The sequence below is a fragment of the Heterocephalus glaber genome, unplaced genomic scaffold (genome assembly GCF_053883595.1).
Source record: "Heterocephalus glaber isolate CG9 unplaced genomic scaffold, H.glaber_assembly_v1.0 deba00001577, whole genome shotgun sequence".
Taxonomy (NCBI): domain Eukaryota; kingdom Metazoa; phylum Chordata; class Mammalia; order Rodentia; family Bathyergidae; genus Heterocephalus; species Heterocephalus glaber.
The window spans coordinates 6,445,045-6,465,366 of NW_028258358.1; the positions used below are offsets into that span (position 1 = coordinate 6,445,045).

The window sequence follows — 20,322 nt, forward strand, 5'->3', positions numbered from 1 at the left end:
CTTCTGCCTCAGCCCTCCTAGTGCTGGATTATAGTTGTATGCCACCATTTCTGGCTTACCATACACTTCTATAGATAATCTGTTCATGGAACATTTTGAGGTATCATTTGTATGTGTCAAACATATCAAGTTATATACTTGACTATGTCCATATTATAACTCAGAGAAGCATAAAGAGTTTTCAGTGTTATATAATATGAAATACATGTTTAACAGACTGATAGTTGAGCAAGAAGTTAGAAAAACATATATTTAATGAAATAAAAAGTACTAATACAATGACAAAAATTATTTATTAGATGAAATACTAGAAATGACAAAAGCAGTCTAAATTTATTAAAAATATGAAACAATCCAATAGTCTAATTAAGGAAAGAAAAGTAGGAAGGAGAAGTCATATATAAATGAAATGTCACAAAAAATTATTCAAGGAATCATCCATTGATGTGAAAAATTGCAATAATAATAATAATATACTTTATGGATAAAGTTTATAAAACCTGTATAGATACACAGGAAAACTAAAAACAATTATAGAAAAATATTTCAAAGGTGATTTCAAAAATTAATTAACTTCAGCACATTTCCTGAAAAATTAGATAAACACTTGAATATCAAAATTTTCCTTTACTCATACTTCAGAAAAGTTAACATCGTTCATATGTTTTCACAGGAAAATTCTACCAATTTTTCTGACACTTAAATTTATTAAATTGAAAATTAAAATTCTACTCTTCATTATCTCACATTTATCATGAAATTCCTGTATAATCTGTCCCTAAAATCCTTTCTGAGTTACCTAGAATTGGGCAACTGTTAATTTTTTAAATTAATTTTTATTAGCATGTTTGTGTTGCAAATGTCATGGTGTTTAACTTGTCACAAGTCATATAAAATGAGAATAAAAGGTTTCAAGTATTTATTAAGCAAAAATTATTTAAGGGTACAATATCACTAGTTTCAATGAAAACAGTTATAAGCTCTAATTTCCATTATGATTAGGTTTGTAGAAGTATAAAAATTATATGCACACAAGTATAATAAACTGTCAGAAATCTAAGTTTTTCAAAAGATTACATCTTAGATTATTCATTGAAATTATCTTAAAAGAAAAATATTATAACTGTAAACCCTGATCAGACACCTGGAAAAACTCAAAATTCATCCTGATAAAGAAATCCACAATATAAAACTACGCTTTTTGAAGGAGAACATAAATTCTCATTACAAAAATGAACATCCTACATAAAACACCACAGCTATTTGTTATATACATTCTCTCTGGAAGTCAACAGAAATTAAAACCTTCTATAATGTGAAAAGTCTGTCTACAACTGACAGCATAAGTTGGACTATCATAACTTTTAGGTCAAGCTACTCAAAATCAAGTATATCTTTTTCCTCTTTTTCCTCTGTTCATCTCCATGGATTTCTTACTCACATGACTTAAGAAGTAGGAAGACTGGCATCTTGCCCAACTTACAGGATAACAAGTTAGCCTTTCACAGTTTCTAGAATACTGCCATTGAAAACTGGGATCCTGGATAAGAGGAGATTCATGATGTCAGGAATGCTTGTTCTCAATTTTCATAATAGCAGTGTGAGTGGCTGCACACATACTGGGTTGCATTTCAAGAGAAGATGTGTAAATTTAGGAAATTCAAATCTTTATAATGGGCACTAAACATTCCTGTTTTTGAACCACGTGCAGGCAGTGTAAGTTTGCCTGGATTTTGCTCTGGAGTGAGGCACTATCAATATCCTCCAACACTGTTTGCTATTAAAAAATGCTTAGACATACAGTCAGAACCAAGGATCAGTCAATATTTTGCTTCATATGTTGCAAAGGAATGCATAAGACACAAGATAAAAAGAAATAAATGTCTCAAAATAAAACATTTAAATATTGTGACTATTTAAATATGTGAATGTACAGTGAATATCCTGAATAAATAAAAGTAACTAGGGTGAGGAAACGAGGTAAGTGCTCTCTTCCCCACTTCAAGAGAGAATTATCAAAAGTTCAGCCTCTCTGAGTTTCAAGAGAGACAAAGAAAATATGACAGGGCAAACATGTCACCAACCAGTTCTCCTGTCTTTGCTGTTTCTTTTTGATGGGAGTTTACTTTATCTGAAGTGTAAGAACCCTAGGCAAACATCAGCATGAAGAAGGATATCTTTTCTGTCAAAAGATCTGAGATTTAAGGTTAATTGTCTAAAGGGATAGATATTGGATCCAAACAAATTTATTTGCTTAAACACATTTTTTGCAGTAGGTCCTATCACATATTCTTATAGCACAACTTGATTTATAGTTTATTATAGAACATCACTCTTTTTGCCTCTGTTGGTCCATTAGTTGGGGGCACTACAAATCAGTCAAGATCTGTTGTTAAACTGTTTAATTTCAATACTTGAAAAACTGGCCTTTTAGTTTTGTAGAATTTTCATATGTAGGAAGGGATTACCCTTAATGTGACATAATCTTAAATCTACAATGGTCAGAACTTGCTATATAGGCCACATTTTATGAGACATGTCTTCCATGTAAAATATTTTGTTGGTCAAATTTATAAATTTTTTTCTTTTTTTTTCAAAAGGAGTTGTCTATAATAACTTATGAAAAATAGAATAAACCTGCGAGGGGAAAAAGAAAATAGTTTCATTAACTTCTACACAAATCAAAAAGGGTATTGGGTTAAGTGGAGGTATAAGAAATGGCAGGCGTTTCCTAAATGAAAACAAATTAATAGTATAAAATAACTGAAAGTGTTTGTCAAAATAATTAAGCCACTTGAAAGTATATATGTTATGCACAGCTAGATTTTCAAAATTGTAAATGAATGTATGAAGGAATGAATTTAGCCTTGAAGAGTTAGTGTTATATAAATCTTTGGGTCGTCCCTGGGTCTCTTAGCTGGTAAAATTAGTGTGGACTAGAGGCTCAATCAATCTTCTTGGTTATATCAAAACTATATGTTGTATAGATTGAAAACAAAACATGATAAAGTTAATAGCTTCAGAAGTCCTTTGAGAATAATGTATAGAGGAGAATTCAGTTTAAACAACATTTACTTAATAAAAATTTTACTGTTTAAACTTGTAATCAGCATAGACTATAAACTGTAAGTACCTTTCTATGCCTTTGATTTTGGACAGCTGATACTGACATGTACAAACTTTTTCAAAGTGACTGCCTGAAATTTTCTCTAGGGTACAGTTTTTAGATATCTAACCAGATGGCAAAGTGCATACATTTAGATATTTTACTTTTTGCTTTCTCATTCTATATTTGCATTCTTTTAATTGCTTGAATGTTCTGAGTATCCTTTATGACAATTAAAAGGGCATTGAATTATCCATTAATTTTATGTAAGATATGATGTCACCTAAGTCTAACAAATTCACAAAGTCTGAAATAAGTCGTTTTTGAGGTTAACTTGCTGGACTCACATCCCAGAAATAAATAAAAGTCTTCATATTGTATAACTATTAGTTGAGAAATCAAAATATGTAATAGAACTTAAATTATTTGTCTCAAATCAATGGTAAAATTAATATTCTAAATCTGATACTTTTGAAATAATTTTTATTTAGTGATAAAGTATTGTATTTTGTTTCCCAAGAACATCAGAACTGAATTTTAGTCTATGTTGTTTCCAAAAGATCCAATTTACTCCATCAGCAATGTATGAATACCTATTACAGAAATATACTAAAATGATTTGAAAATTGGCACATTAGCACATTTTTCCTTTAGAATTGTTTGTGTTGTTTCATTTTTCTAATTTTTATGTGTTTTAAATTGACATTGTAAATGTTTATACAATTATGTATTAATATTTAAAATATGTTAAGATATTTACATATGTCATGTGATTCATATGCTTTGGGTTGTATAGCTCAGTTGTTTCTAACTTAGAATTGATATTGGTCATGGGTAAGCAATTTGAAGTGACCTCAGAATGAATGGAAAAAGCATTATTAACTCAAGTGAATCCATAGAAGCATAGAATTTTCTCTATATTCTTCTTTTACACACAAAGTATCTTTTATTCTGAATTATACAAAATCAAAGCTCCAAACAAGTACTGTTTATGAGATCTACTGTTGTATTTTTAAATGACTACATAATAGCTTTTTTAAAATGAGTTCACTCAAATTTTTGTCAGTATGTTATTTACTTTACTGACTATAATTAAAAAGTTGTAAAAACAATTACAACCATGTTAATACCTCACAGGATTTTGATATCTGATAAGACCTGAATATTGGTCAATTTCCAACTAAAACATCAATACAGCTCTTATCCAAAGAAATATTTCATTCAATTTCCTGAAACAAATTATTTTGAGTTTGAAGTGAAAAAAGGCCCAAGTTAAAATATGAAAAGAAAGAGTTTTCATTTAGTGGGATCTGAAATCAATGTGTACTTTCTAATCAAACATTTGTCCCACACGGGATTTCTACCACGTGACATTTCTGTGTTTCAGGATCTATCAGGCCAACAAACCCTTTGCTGCCTTTGCTGCTTTTGCTTTGCTTTTCTCCTTTCTTCTGTCTCGTTTTGCCTTCAGTTTTTTTCTCTGCCTCTGGTTCATCCATACTGGGAACTGTTTATTCTGGTCTAGAGGGGTCTTTTTGTTTTTCTTTATGTCAGTCTCCATTTTCATGTCATCTTTTCGTCATCATTTGCCACACACTCCCTTTTCTTTTGGCATTGTTTAGGTACAACCACTGTTGCTATCTCTTGAACATCTTTCATTAAAACATCGCAGTCCACTTTGAGAATATTTTTAAGTCTGTTGGACTCCTTTGGGGCATTCTTTCTTCTCTTTTCAGCACGCATTTTCCTTTTCCATCTACTCCGTAAACTTTTAGCCATGTTTTACTGGAGAAAGGAGAACACTCACAGCAAAGAACTCACGCCCTCTACATTCTTATTTAACTACCAGTAGCAGATCTTTTTAAGGCAGGTCTTTGAAGTTTGGGAGTTATATTTCATCATAATTCCAGGTTAATGGAATGATGGTCTGCCCCTTTATAATTCTTTCAGAGTAATATAAGTGACTGTTAGAAATTCAGTCTCTTTAATATAGAATTGAGTTTAAATTTATTATTTCCTGTAAAATGTATATGGCTGAGGTTTAATATTTGTATGTGGCTATAGTTCATATTTGATAAATTTCTATGTTATACTGAAAATAATCATATTAAAAAACATGAAATTTATTGTTTCATTTTTCTGGTTTTCATTTGTAATAATAAAAGATCAAGGGGCCAGGGATTTAGCTCAGTGGTTCTGTTGCCTGCCTCGCAAGCATAAGGTCCTGAGTTCGATCCCCGTACCAAAAAAAGGAAACAACAAAAAGATCAAAAATTAGAGTGACATTAATTTGTTAATACCAAATAGATTTACATGGTTAACTATTGCCATTACATTATTTGTTGGGAAATTTATCATACCATCCAGCATCGGTTTTTGAAAATCTTCTAAACTGATTGGAATTATCTTCTAAACTGATTATCTAAACTGATTGGAATTAGAAGTATCTTCTAATTCTTCCTCTAAACTGGTTGGAATTAGAAGTATAAATGATACCACAGCAACACACCATATATGCAATTCGTTTCCATTAACAGTCAGTAAATTCTTTGTAATCTATATAGTGATTTCTTTATTTTACAATGACCATTTTACAGTTAGAAGGTGTTTTTCTATTGTTTTGTAAAGAACAAAATATATATGCATATATAAATATATACATATACATACATACTCATATATATGATATATATATATATGTATATATAAATATTTCTGTTTCTCCATTTCCATCAACTCCTGAGTTTTTCTGAATATTTCACTACAAAAAGACAAGTATTTTGGTCTCTGTACTCAGAATACCTACCATTTCTAAGCTGGATAACCTGGTATTTATCATCACCAGAAGGATCGGGATGTTTAATCTTAATGACAGTATTTTGGCTCATGCAGTTTACTATATTTAGACCCTAACACAATTTTATCAGCAGCTTTGCCTACTATATGGTTTCTGATCTTCCTACCGAAAAAGTTTTAATACTTATGCTTAATGACTTTAATGCTGAATATCCCTCATCTGGCCACCAGATCCACACCTAACTGAACTTCCTGTGATAGAGGTTGTTTAGTTATTTGACACATTAGCTGTTAAGTCTTTTTCATGTAATACTCAATGTGGTTCACCCTTTATAATATTCTGCTTTGTGACATTTGAAATTCACAAGTATGAACTAATTATCACTTTTGGTTATCTCCACAATTCTGAAAGTTGGCAAAACATTGTTCCAGAAATTGTACTTTTTTTTTAAGATGCAAAAACCAGGGGCCAGAGTGAGGAAGAGAGGTACAAAAGAGACAACATTTATGTAATTAGTCTGAGATTAAGAACTCATGTTCCATGAGTCTTTGTCTAATATTTTTTTAACTAAAATCATTCTTCGGAAAGCTTTGAAGCTACTTTTTATCATGACATAGTCATTTGACTTCAAGGCCCTAGTAAAATTATAAAAGCCATCAATTTAACTTAAGCTTATCTTATCTATAGATATAATACCAAAGTGTAGGTATTAAACAAAGGACCGAAATACAAAAACTACCTAAATAGATAAATATTATAGTTGTACTATATTTTCTTAACATCTACAGGTTATTTACTATTTCTTGTGTATCAGATGCTGCAGTAGGTATTTAAAGCATTATACCATTTGCTAGGTGCAATGGCACATGTTCATGGTTCTAGCTACTTGGGAGCTGAAGCAAGAGGATTGTTAAATATCGAATACTTCATTCTCTACAAATTCGATCAGATGTTTTTAGCCTTGGTTTTTAGATGAAATAATGATGTTCAAATAATTCAAATAGCTTTCTCATTGGCATACAAGTAAACAGCAGTCTCTGGATTTGAATCCACTTGTACTGGACTGTCCAGGTTTTAGATCTTCTTACATTTATTTTTCTAAAGGTAACAAGAAAGTGTCTATGCAAGGGGTGTTTCTAAATTATTTATACATATTACCAATTTAATAATCTTAACATTTCTTTGATTGTAGTATTCCACATGTTGAAAAAATTTATTACATCTAGAAAACATGGACTCCATTAGAGCTCCTTTCAAATTTTTCATAAATTCTACACTTCTTTTGCTTTAAGGCTCATTCAAAATACAGTTCAAAACTATTATAACAGCATTTTCTATGAGTTTTTAAAGAAAATGCTTTTCTTTTGAATACTTTAATATTTTAAGTATCTATTTAAACTTAGTATGAGTAAATATCATTGTTTCCCCTGGTTCTGAGATTGAACTAGAAATACACATGATACCTAAATTCATTGTATAAAATTGGACATCCCATAAAATTCTCCCCACATAATTGTTGTTGGTGATTTATTGAGATAACTATAGTATATAAAACAATCTCCATGTTGTGTTATAAACAGTGATATTTGATAACTGAAAAAGGTAAATGTATCTATCCACTTTGCACTATAAGTAGCAGAATGAGATAGAAGAAAAAACAGTGCTCCTGTTATAAAAGAAAATAAAGAAAATTAGTGTTTGCAGGCCTCATTTGAGGCTTTTATAAATTCATTTGTTTTTACCATACTTGCATTACTTTATATACTTTTTTTTTGGTACTGGGGATCGAACTCAGGACCTTGTGCTTATGAGGCAAGTGAGGTGCCACTGAGCTAAATGCCCAGCTTCATACTTGCATTACTTTATGAATTTTCAAATGATAAATTTGTATTTATTCTATATACTTACTCTTACATTAGAGTAAGTCTCTCTATGTGTATAAAAAAAACTTACTGGCATTTTTATAAAATTACTTTAAAGTTATAGATCAATTTGGGGAGAATTGTTATATTTTCTCTCTTGAGACTTCCAATTTATGAACATGATAAATCTCTCCATTTGTCCACATGTGTTTTCATTTTTTATTAGTATTTTGAAAATTTAAATGTATAAGTCCTGTGTATGTGCTGCTAAGTATTTTCCTGAGTATTTAACTTTGCTTTGAATGAATATAACTGGTATTGTGTTTTTATTTTTTTCACATTGTTAGTTTGACCAGCTGTGATGCATATGTGTGTTTGTATTTTCATGATGATCCAGTATTCTGAAGTGTTAATGAACTCATTTAATAATTATGGAATACTTTTGTAGATTTGGGGTATTTTATGTAGGCAATAAAATAATGAAAGTTTTATTTCTTTTTTTCCACTCTGAATATTATTTCTTTTTCTTGCCTTATTGAAGTGATGAGAACTTCTACTACTACACTGACTGAACATGGTGAGAGCAGACATCTAGACCTTGTCTTGATCTTAAGGAGAAATAATTCAATCTTTCAGTATCAAATATGTTAGCTGTAGATCTTTTAGATGAACTTTATCCAATGGAAGTAATTCCCCTTTGTCCTAAAATTTTGCATATTTTTTTTGGTTTCATGAATAGGCTCTCCCAGAGATTAAAAACTGAAAATAGATAAGGACAACATGAAGATGGATATGGTTATAAAAGATAACATAAATTTTGGGGGGAGGAATTATTGGCATTTTGTAGCTTTTGCCGTAGGTGATGAAAACATGAATCTCTACATTGGTTATAAAATTATATGGAAGTTACACACACACAAATAAAAATGAGTGTAAGTAAAAGTGGAAACACCAAAATATGGGTAGATTATATCAATGTCAATATCCTTGTTGAGATCTTATTATACAATTTTACAAAATGTTATTGTCAGGGAAATGTACAGTGTATTCATGGATAACTTATATTTCTTAAAACTGCATGTAAATCCCCAAATTAACTCAGTATAAATCTCAATTAAATATTAGAATTAACAATTATTTGATAGAATTTTGGTTTTTTGTAAAAGAACTAACAAGATAAATTCAAATATTAAAATGTCATGTGTTTTACTTAGATTGGTTGCTTCATTAATTGAAAAATAAAATCTACAAAATATACAGATTTAAATTATGTCATAAAGTTATAAAATCTGTTCAGCAATTACATTTTGTGTCCATTCCTAATGTTTAATACAATTAACCATTTTATATAAATACATATGTTGGTATTTCAGTTTTATGTAACAGTTTAGTAAGATGTATACCTGGCTGATGGGACCATCTACAGTACACACTCATTAACAACTAGAGTATTTCATATGCACATGTATGTTTCTGAAGTTCTGCTAATGTTTTCTTTTGTTTTTGATTTTTGTTTTTTTGGGGGGACTTGGGATTGAACTCAGGTCTTTGCACTTGAGAGGCAGTTGGTGGAACCACTGAGCTAAATCCCCAGCCCTCTGCTAATGTTTTTTTAAATCTAATTACAATATCATTGTAATATACTCTAATAGTAGAATTCATTCCACTGCACCATTTAAGTGGTTCCATTGGAAACCACATTAAATACATACTTTATATAAATAATTCAAATGTACAAAAGAATTTCAATCAAATCACCTCAATTTTTTTCTGGGAAAAAGTCAAACATAATTCTAATATTCAGCAACAAGAACAGAAAATCACTCTTCGATATATCTCTCTGATCAAGTACTCATTAACAACCAAAACTGGAAGAAAACACCAAACTTTTCTCACTGTAGAAGTGGAATCATACTATTGATGATTTTTTAAAAGTTCTATTGGTTAATCTAGGGAAATTTAATGACAGCTTCCTGTTGACTCAATTAGCAGAGTTTTTTGTGACTCTGACTTGATTTACAGGTCGTAGTTAATATCTCTATGCAAACTTTTCTCAGTACTGAGCTAATACAAACAAAACCAAAAATAAAAATATGGTTTTGTTTATATCAGCTCAGCAATGAAAAATGTTATTATATTTTATAGATCTATGTGGGAAATTGTAGAATATAGTTATCTAGTTGTAAGAATTTATCACAAGAAGTTAGTTAACTGAGAAAATTAAGAAGTCATTTCTGGGAATTTCCACAAGTCTTTTTGTTAAAAAAATGTCAGGAAACTTTAAGAGATGTTATAAAAATTTTATGGGAGAAAAACAGGTTTTCCTAGTTTTCTTAATAAACATTGTCTGGGATCAGAGGATTGCAATCCAATGACTGTATGGGTGGTGAGAGAGATACAATTCACTCTGTACATCTGTGATGTTTGCGGTGGGCCAGTGGGCTTGATTTCTGCTGAAGTCACCCTGCTTGCTTGATACCATCTGATAAGAAGAGGGCTGTGGTGTGCTCTTAGATGTGTGGATTGGTGAACGGAAATGAGAGACTTGTAAATTCACCTGTAGCTTTTATGAGTCACTTAAAGTCACTTGTTATCACCAGATGTTAAAACCAGAAAGACAATAGCCAAAATAACTAAGCTGCTTTCCTACATGTATAAAAGCCTTACTTCTTTCCTTTGTGATTGTTGAACAGTGTCAGGAGAATAAGCTGGTGTTCGTCCCCCAGGCTGTCTCCTTTTCTTTCTTTAAAGGTCGGTGCTCTCCGGGGTCTCTGGTCTCCCTCTAGAAAGACCACCCACAAGTGGCACCTGAACAGGGACCTCAAATCCTGTCGGTGGAGGTAAGGTGAAAATAAGGGAGCAATCGGCATTCTGTGAGTCAGGGAAGACTAGAAAATTTCTGGGTAAAAATGGGACAGGGGTCTTCACAGTTTGGTGAAGCCATTTCAAACCTTAAACTTTTATTAAAGAAGTTTGGATTTAAGATCCATAAGGAGCATCTAAAATAATGTTTGCATAAAGCAAACTGATTTTATAATTTGGCTGAGTTCAAGGAGGGCTGGTCCAAGGATAAATGGAGTGAAGTGCTTGCTTGTGTTTGAAAGTCTTATAGAAAAGAAATAATGATTGATAACAGGTTTTGGGGAACTGCTGTTGCAATACAGCTTGTTCTTCATTGTGCTGAAGGTTTAACTGCATGAACAGAGTTATCAGATCAGGCTAAATTAGCTCTTAAAGAACAAGGTTTAATTGAGGAAGATGAGAAAAATGCAACAAGTGGCTTAATTCAAATTATACCTCAGGATAAGGATGATAAATCTGATGAAGAAGAGTTTCCTTGTCCTTTTGCTCCTTTTCCTCTCCCTCAAGTTATACCCTTGGGTTCTTCTATGCTAACTCCAGCCAAAGAAAAAATTAAAAACCTTTGTTCCTCAGCACAAGGAACAAAAACGTCTAATAAAACTATGCCCATGTAACAAGATCTTTTAGGACCCATAGATCAGCCTATGCCAATAGTTAAAAACAATAATAAATCTTTAAAAGCCAAATCTAAAATACAGCCCATGACAAAATCATATCCTCTCTGAAATGGTAAAAGATAGGAATTTAATATTGATTCTTCTTCCTCCTCAAAAAGTAGCTCAGGGGAAGATGGTGGCCAGGGCAAGGTGAGGCATTGGCAACTGAAGTGCCTACACGGGTGGATGCGGTGTAAAGATGGCCCACAATGGGGATAGGGGGTAGCGTGCGTGTGGTGTGGAACAAACATGACGGGCCTGCATGAGCTGGCTGCTGCACTGGCTGCTCTGCCTGTACCACATGCCGTCTGCCCAGCTGTGCACCCGCTTTGGCTCCTGGACATTGGCCTGGAGGCACTGCTGCCACGCCGCCATGGCCCAAGCACCGCTCAGCTTCATGCAGTGTGAGCCCCCAGCACCCGGGAGGCCCTCGCACCAACCCATTAGGGCCCGCACAGGCTCTGCCGGCCTGGCCAAGCTGCGCTGGCACATGAACGGCCGTGTGCTGTGGAAGCTGCCGGTGCATGTGGGGCTGGTGCTGGCTGAGGACAAGAGCAGCCTGCCAGACATGGTGAGCTTGATGGCGTGGGCCATGGTGGTGGGCATTTCATACATCAGCATGTACAACCACCGAGGTATTTTCAAAAAAAATAATTCCTGACAGATGAATGTTACTCATTATTCTCCATTTGGCAAATTCTGATATTTAAATGTATGGATTGATATTTATTCCAAATTCATATGTGCCTCTGCTCAAACATGTTCTTGTTCATTTATTAGAATGTTTTGCTATAATGGGAGTTTCTGGATCTATAAAAACAGATAATGGACCTGCATATACTAGTTTAAAATTTTAAAAATTTTTACAAGAGTATCATATTAAACATGTTACGGGCATTCCTTATAGTCCTCAGGGACAAGCATTTGTAGAATGAGCTCATCATATGTTAAAATTACAAATAAATAAAATAAAAAAGGGGGAATATGGGGAAAAGAAACTGATTCCTTAGGTGAAGGACAAAATGTAACCTATAAGAAATTTATGAAACAATTAATACAAACACCACATCAACTTTTACATATTACTTTATTTACATTATTTTTTTAAATTTTGCCACAAGGAGACACTGAATCTCAGGCTGAAAAACATTTTAAAAAAATTGACTCAGAATCACCTCAACCAGTCTGGGTAAAATTATAACATGGTAATTGGACACCAGGACAAATGTTTGCAAAAGGGAAGGGATATGCTTGTATTTCCACAGATGGTGGAATGACCCAAATCTGGCTTCCTGAACAAAGAATTAAATTCCTGAGTCAAGACATTAACCTGGGCAATGGGTCTCCAAGAACAAATAGCGCTTAAACGACCTTTAAGCACTATTCCAGAAGGATCAAAAAAAGAGGTCATTCAAAAAATTAGAAAGCTCTCTCTTAAACCAAAGAGAAAAAGAAAGAAAATGTCTCATGTTAAATACCAGTCCAAACTCCCTGATTGGGATATGTTAACTAATCTGGTAACAGAGGCTTGAGACTACATATCATCTATGGGCCCAGCCCCCCTGAGACTAGACGTTCAGTACTTTTCTTCCTTACTATGATATCTCTATTAAATTTATCTACTCCTCAGGTAGGTGTAAGTATATCGGATTGTGATTATTGGGCCCTTCAAAATGGTACTAGTACTATTCTAATTAAAAATTGGATAAATGTAAAACCTATAATATATATTCATGATTCCTTTTGGACTCTCCCTCTCTCTTCTAACAAAATGTTCTTAGATTCAAACAAAAACTTTTATAAAGTCCAAGAGATAAAAAGGGAAACTGATGGATTAGTTTTGTTGGGAATGGTAATGTTTGCTATATTGACCCGTAATTTGGCATTTATTATGATCATTGTTTTTAAATCATTATTTTCTGAAACATTGGCAATATTACCCCAAAAACAATTGGACCTTGCTGATAATATTTGGAATCACTTAATTTGTCTGAGTTCTGTTTAAATGCAGATGTAAATTTACATTATGTATTAGGGGATTGTCTCATCCCAGTGTCCACTCCCTTGAGCCTGATACAAACTTATACCTTGTTTAAAGACATCCCAGAAAAAAATCTTATATATAAAGTTAGTTACAATTGGGGGATTCCCTCTTATTTTAAACCAAAAAATGCTATTTAGTTATATACACCTCAAATGATTATGTTAAACAATACAAAATGTGCTATATATAAAAATTGTACTACAAAATGTCTAAGATTAGAAAAGTTAGAAAAAATGACCTGTTATGAGGAACAAAAAAATCATATATAATGATGGTCACATACCTTTACCATCAGGATGGTTTTATGCATGTGAAGGAGTAATGTTTAATTATATCCCTGCGTACTTATCTGAGACTTGGTGCTACCTAAATCACTTGGCCATAATATTGCCAGATCAAACTGATTTGATAGCGCCCAAAAGAATTAAACATTGGTCACCCTATACTGAACCAGGATGTGATGATGATGTAGGTCTCTTGACAGATGCTCAAGTGATACCTATGATAGTATCTGTGCTTGCTCAGCCTGCCATAGGAATTCATGCAGAAAAGGCACTACGAAAATTGGCATGCAAGGTGGTCAAAGGTCTAAACACTACCTCATCTGCCTTGGTATTAATTAATCAGAAGTTACAAGAACACCGACAGGCTATACTAGACAACAGGACAACAATAGATTACTTTTGTTCCATCATCAAGGATGTAAAAAAATAAAAAAAAATATGTGTTGCTTTAATATGACTGACAATAGCCCAGGGATTCAAGAAAAAATAAAACAATTGGAACAATTGACAGAGAAAATACATAATGAAAAATTAGGATGGGATTTGTTTCAATGGTTAACCCAATAGTTGCCTAATATGCAATGGTAAAAACAGCTTTTTCTTGTAGTCATAATTGTTACCCTATGTTTGTTGTTATTGTGTTGTGGCATACAATGCCTACCTTATTGTGTGGGATTGTGCCCAAAGAAAGGAATTACTTATATGCTAAAACAAAAACAGAAACCATCTCTAGTCCCTTTATACAATAATTAATGGATTTAAGGATGATTTTTTTTCAATATTATTTCCTCTTTTACTATATTTCTTGCTATTTTATAAAATTATAGAAGGACCAAACATTGAATTGAGCTGGCACAAGATGTCTCCCTTCCTGGCCTTTCAAGTTCTCATCTGTTGATTTTCTCAATGTTATAATCAAGAATTTAGCCTAAATAAAATAAAAAAGGGGGAATTGTGGGAAATTGTTGAATTTAGTTATCTAGTTTGTTTTTTGTTTGTTTGTTTGTTTTTTGTTTTTTTGGTACCAGGGATCAAACTCAGGGCCTCGAGCTTGTGAGGCAGGCGCTGGAACCACTGAGCTAAATCCCCAGCCCTTTAGTTATCTAGTTGTAAGAATTGATCACAAGAAGTTAGTTAGCTGAGAAAATTAAGAAGTCATTTCTGGGAATTTCCACAAGTCTTTTTGTTAAAAGAATTCGAGGAAACTTTAAGAAATATTGTAAAAGTTTTACAGAAGAAAAACAGGTTTTCCTAGTTTTCTTAGTAAACATTGTCTGGGATCAGAGGACTGCAACCCAATGACTGTATGGGTGGTGAGAGAGATACAATTCATTCTGTACATCTGTGATGTTTGCGGTGGGCCAGTGGGCTTGATTTCTGCTGAGGTCACCCTGCTTTCTTGATACCATCTGATAAGAAGAAGGCTGTGGTGTGCTCTTAGATGTGTGGATTGGTGAACGGAAAGGAGGGACATGTAAATTCACCTGTAGCTTTTATGAGTCACTTAAAGTCACTTGTTATCCCCAGATGTTAAAACCAGAAAGACAATAGCCAGAATGACTAAACTGCTTTCCTACATGTATAAAAGCCTTACTTCTTTCCTTTGTGATTGTTGAACAGTGTCAGGAGAATAAGCTGGTGTTCGTCCCCCAGGCTGTCTCCTTTTCTTTCTTTAAAGGCTGGTGCTCTCCGGGATCTCTGGTCTCCTCTAGAGAGACCACCCACAGATCTAGATATTATTTAAATTAGTGTAAAAATGAAAATATCACAATTATATAATAATGAATTCTTTTTTAAAATTTAATAATTAATTTAAATAGTTACCTTATTGCAATGTTTGAATATAACATGTCCTACTCATGGTTCATTTCTCAATGTAAATATTATTTTAAGAAATAGTATTGACAATTTAATTGTTACTGCTTTGGGAGAGAGAAAAATATCCCCAAATTTAACAAATCAGAGCTGTTCATCTAATTTGGCACATATGTCCATAGAAAACAAATTATATGAAAATCTTGTTTAACATAATTAGTAATTTTGCTGAAAAAGGATGCAAGCAAATATTTTACTGAATTAGTAAATAATAATGTAAGAATTGTGTGCCTTTTGGAGCGATTACTCACCTATATATCAGCAGTTCAGTCTGTAAGTAAACATTGACACACAGAAAATAACAATTAAGATGAATCATCCTTGATATTGTTCCAGATTCCAGTCATAGAAACATAGCTTTAGCCAATACACATTCACAATTATTAATGAATTTAAGTCTATAAAATTAAGCTAAAGTATATCCTTACATAGCTTGATTTATATGATGTGCAGTGCCACATTTAAAGCTCATGAATGTAATTTTTATGAAAAATGCCTCAAAATTGAAGAAAAAATGTTTCATAGAAGTTTATAACTATGGCAGAGGCTTTTCTAGCACTGGCGCAGAGATTGCCTATGTCACCTAGTACTTCAGTCTGCTCCCTCCTGCATTATCCTCCTTGTATATGATAAAATTCTTCTATCTCCTTGACTTCAGAAAAATCTTTTACATATTCACAGTACTACTAATTCAGCGTGTTCATCAGGGATTGACTTATGGAACTTTTCAGACAAAGGCGTATCTCCTCCTCTGCATCTCATTTCCATTTTTTGACTCAGAAAAAGTATGTCTTCTCTTAGTTACTATACTATGAAATGAAATTTCCAGTCACCATCAGGAGTATTAAGATTGAAGAAAGGTGCAGGATTCAGAATACACTAAATAAAGCAGTAGCATTCAGTAAGATTAATTTTTTTATTACCATGTAGGTTATCAAAAGACCTCTTTTTCAATAATTGAAAGAATTAGAGAGTAAAGTTTTTCAATGAAAAGGTAAGAACCACTACTACTAAACAGAAGGTTAGTAAACCTGCTCATAAACAAACACTTTATTCTACTTAGAAATGTTCAGTAATGTAATTAAGTCTCTCTACCTACATCACTAATTTATTTGTAAATGCTGTGATATCATTTCTTCATTGTATTTTTAAGGTATATAGAGCCTGTCATTATGTCCCTTCATATTGTCTTTATAGTTGTAATTTGAGTCACTATTTTTAATTAGCCTTTCTAATAATCAAATTTATTGATGAGTTTCAAAGAAGAACTTATGACTCTTTTTCTGTTTTCTATTTTATTGATTATCAGTTTTATTATATTCTTCATTTACTTAGATTTAATTCAATTTGTTCTCCTTTTTCTAGTTCCTTTAGGTAAATGTTTCATTCACTGGTTTTATATTTTTCTTCTCTCAATAAAAGGATGTAAATATTTTAATTGATTAAGCTTCATCTAATAAAATTGTTTTTTAATTGTTATCCAATTAGAAATATTTCCTGTGTGTCTTATTATTTCTTTATTGACAGAGGGATTATTTATAGCTGTGTTACCAAATTTCAAAAAAGTGATTTCCTTAATATCTTTTTATTGTATATTGATAATATATTACCATTATGATCAAGGAACTTTATCTGCGCTAATTCTTGAAAATTTATATTCTTTATGGTGCAGCATTTGTTCTGTTTTCATTAAGCTAAAGCAGTGTGCATTCAGTCATTTTGAGCATCTATAACATCAAGTATTTTATGTCAATTATTTTTTGTTTGCTGCTGGTGTTCATCAAATCATCTATATCCTTACTGTTTTCATTATTTCTAATGACTATTGAAAAACATACTAACATCTTCAACTGTAACTATAGTTTTGTCTATTTCTATTTAAATTCTAAAATTCTTGTTTTCAGTATGCTGAACATATATTAGTAGTTGCACACATATTTACCAGTTAGGTTACTATGACAAATTAATTTTTTTTAAATAAATTGTTCCTTTTGTAATATAATGTTTTCTTGTCTCAAACTTTGATGGAGATTTCTCCATTAACTCTTTTAATGATTAGCTTTTGCATGGTTCATCTCAATTCCAACCTTTTAGTCTTAATTTGAGTCTTTATATATAAAATGTCTTAGGGGATCCTCCTAGATAGCTATTTATCTATCTTAGATAACCGACATCTATTTTTTTCTACATTTATATTCTTGGGCTGGGGATTTAGCTCAGTGATTCTGCTGCCTGCCCCATAAGTACGAGGTCCTCGAGTTTGATACTAGGTAAAAAAAAAAAAGAAAAAGAAAACTATACATTAATATTCTTTTGCCACCATACTCTGAATGATCTATATCTTTTTAAATATACCCCAATTTGCTCTATGATACAGCACATGGTCAATAATATGTATTTAAAATAGTTTTGAAATGGGTGAATGTATTGTTCTGTGGATTCCAGTTAATTAAATTAGACTGAGTATTTTTAGTCATTTATGTGTTTAATGACTTTTTCTGTTTATGAATTGATGACAAAGGAGATTATACTTGTTTTAAATGACTTGATATTGTCCATTTCTCCTTTTAATGGTGTCAATATTTTCAGGTACATTGAAGTTCAATAATTAGTCACATGTATACACATATGATTGCTCTGTGTTTCTAATGATTTTCCCTGTTACTAATATTTTCCTGAATATATATGTTGGCCAATATTGATATACTTCTTATGCTTACTTTTAGCAGAGTATATTTTTAATTGTTTTTACCAAGTACTTATATATATCTATTTAATGTTTTTCTCTTACAGAAACCATTTGTTAGATGTGTTGAATTTTGTTTTCTATACAAATTTTCATATATTCCCAGCAGTAGTGACACACATCTTTAATCCTAGCACTTGGGAGGCTGAGACAGTGGTTCAAGGTCATCCTGAACAACATAGAGAGAAAATGGCTCAAAAAGCCAAACAAGACATTTTTATATATTAATTTACATAAATCCAAAAACTTGTATTAATTCACATTTGATTTTACATTGCACTAGTTCACATAAATGTAAAAACCTTGCATTAATTTTGTATACTCCTCTATCTTTTGTGCTATCACTGTCATATCTACTCTGATTATAAACAACACAAAGTTTTTTATTCCTCAGACTCTCATATCTATATTAAATAAATTAAGATGAAGTAGTAATTTATATTTACCATGGATTGGCTGTTTCTAATATTTTTAAAATTTCTATAATTGTATGTTTCTATTTGGGATAAATTTCTTCAGGAAAAACATATATCTTCAGGCATCAGTCTTCTGGCAATGGGTTGCATTAGTTTTCATTTATCTGAAACATTCTTATGCTGTATTTAGAATTGTAGGTTAGCATTTTGTTTTCTTTCAGCAACTTATAGATTTTCTTCAAATTCTCCTCTTTTCTAGCCTCATATAGGTTCCGATGTGATCTCTCCTGAATTTCAATTATAAGTGTGCAGTTAAATTATAAGTCTGTGAATATATCTCTATAGATGCTGCAATTTTCTATTTTTTAAATTTTATTTTTTGATGTTTTTAGTCATTTAGTATTAAATATTTCACCTTTATTTTTATTTTACTTTGTTGTTCTAATAGACATCATTTAATTGTCTTCCTGATTGTAAAATTTCCAATAAGTGAGTCAACATTATTGTTGCCTAAACCATGTCTGTTTCTCTTTTATAAATTTTCCTTTAACTTGAGTTTTCAGAAACTTGACTGAGATACAACCACATATAATCTTCTCTACTCATCCTTTGTGGTTTTATTTCTGCTTTTGTTGTGTTTTAACTCCTTGGAATTAGTAGCTCATGTTTTCAATCAAATTGTGAAAATAACACTTTTTACTCAAGTCTTTTTTCTGCTCCTGTATTTCTCATTTCTCCTTTGTGTTTCCATTTGCCATTGATATCATTGTAGAGTTCATTGATTCATCTACATTCTAATGGGCTACCTAAAATACAAATTCCACAGTCCTTTCCTTCCAAGTCAAACATCCTATTAATACTATCCCATAACCTTATGGCTTTAGAAATAATACTTTGTTCACTTTAATTTTCTTTCATGTTTCCACTTTTTCCTTAAATAGGTAATACATTCACTCTTTATCTATGTAATTATTTAACATAAATAAAAGCTTTGAACTCCTTTCCTGTTAAGGACTGAATGCATCTATGTACTACATACTTCAGCCCCATGGTCCACTTTGTTTATATTTGGAGATAGGGCTTCTAAGGAACTGATGAAGGTTAAATAAGCTTGCATTGATGAGATCCTGATCCAGTAGGACTGGTGTCTAGAGAAGAAGAAGCACCAGATTGATTCTTTTCAGTCTCTCTCTCCCTCCTCTTCCCCCTCCCTTCTCCCTTCTCCCTTCTCCCTTCTCCATCTTCCTCTCCCTTTCCTTTTCCTCTCCCTCTCCCTTTGCAACAGACTCAGAAAAGACCATGTAAAGACACAGCAGGAGCACAACCATGAGAAAGCCAAAAGAAAAGAACCCTCACCAGAAATCCAATCAACCAGACCTTGATCTTGGATTTCTAGCCTCTAGAAGTGTGAGAAAATAGATTTCTTTACTTTGTATTTTGTTATGGTACCATGAACAGACTACTACACCTACTATCTCAATATGGTTTCATTTATGTGTTTGCTTCTGCTGACTGATTTTTCTGGTTACTGGGTCAGTTTTTCTTCTTTTACATGTTACAGTTTATTGATGTTTTTAAAACACAATGGAGAATGTTGGTCTTGTTGGTTGCTATTTGTTTTGCATTGCTTAATTTTGTACACAATCTGAACACTTCCATCTGTCTGGAGATTAG

General features: G+C 32.2%; 1 pseudogene; it reads right to left on the minus strand.

Moving 5' to 3' along the window:
* Positions 1–4,499: 4,499 nt before the first annotated feature.
* On the minus strand, positions 4,500–4,885 carry LOC101716576 (protein LLP homolog pseudogene; annotated as a pseudogene).
* Between the last annotated feature and the right edge of the window lie 15,437 nt (positions 4,886–20,322).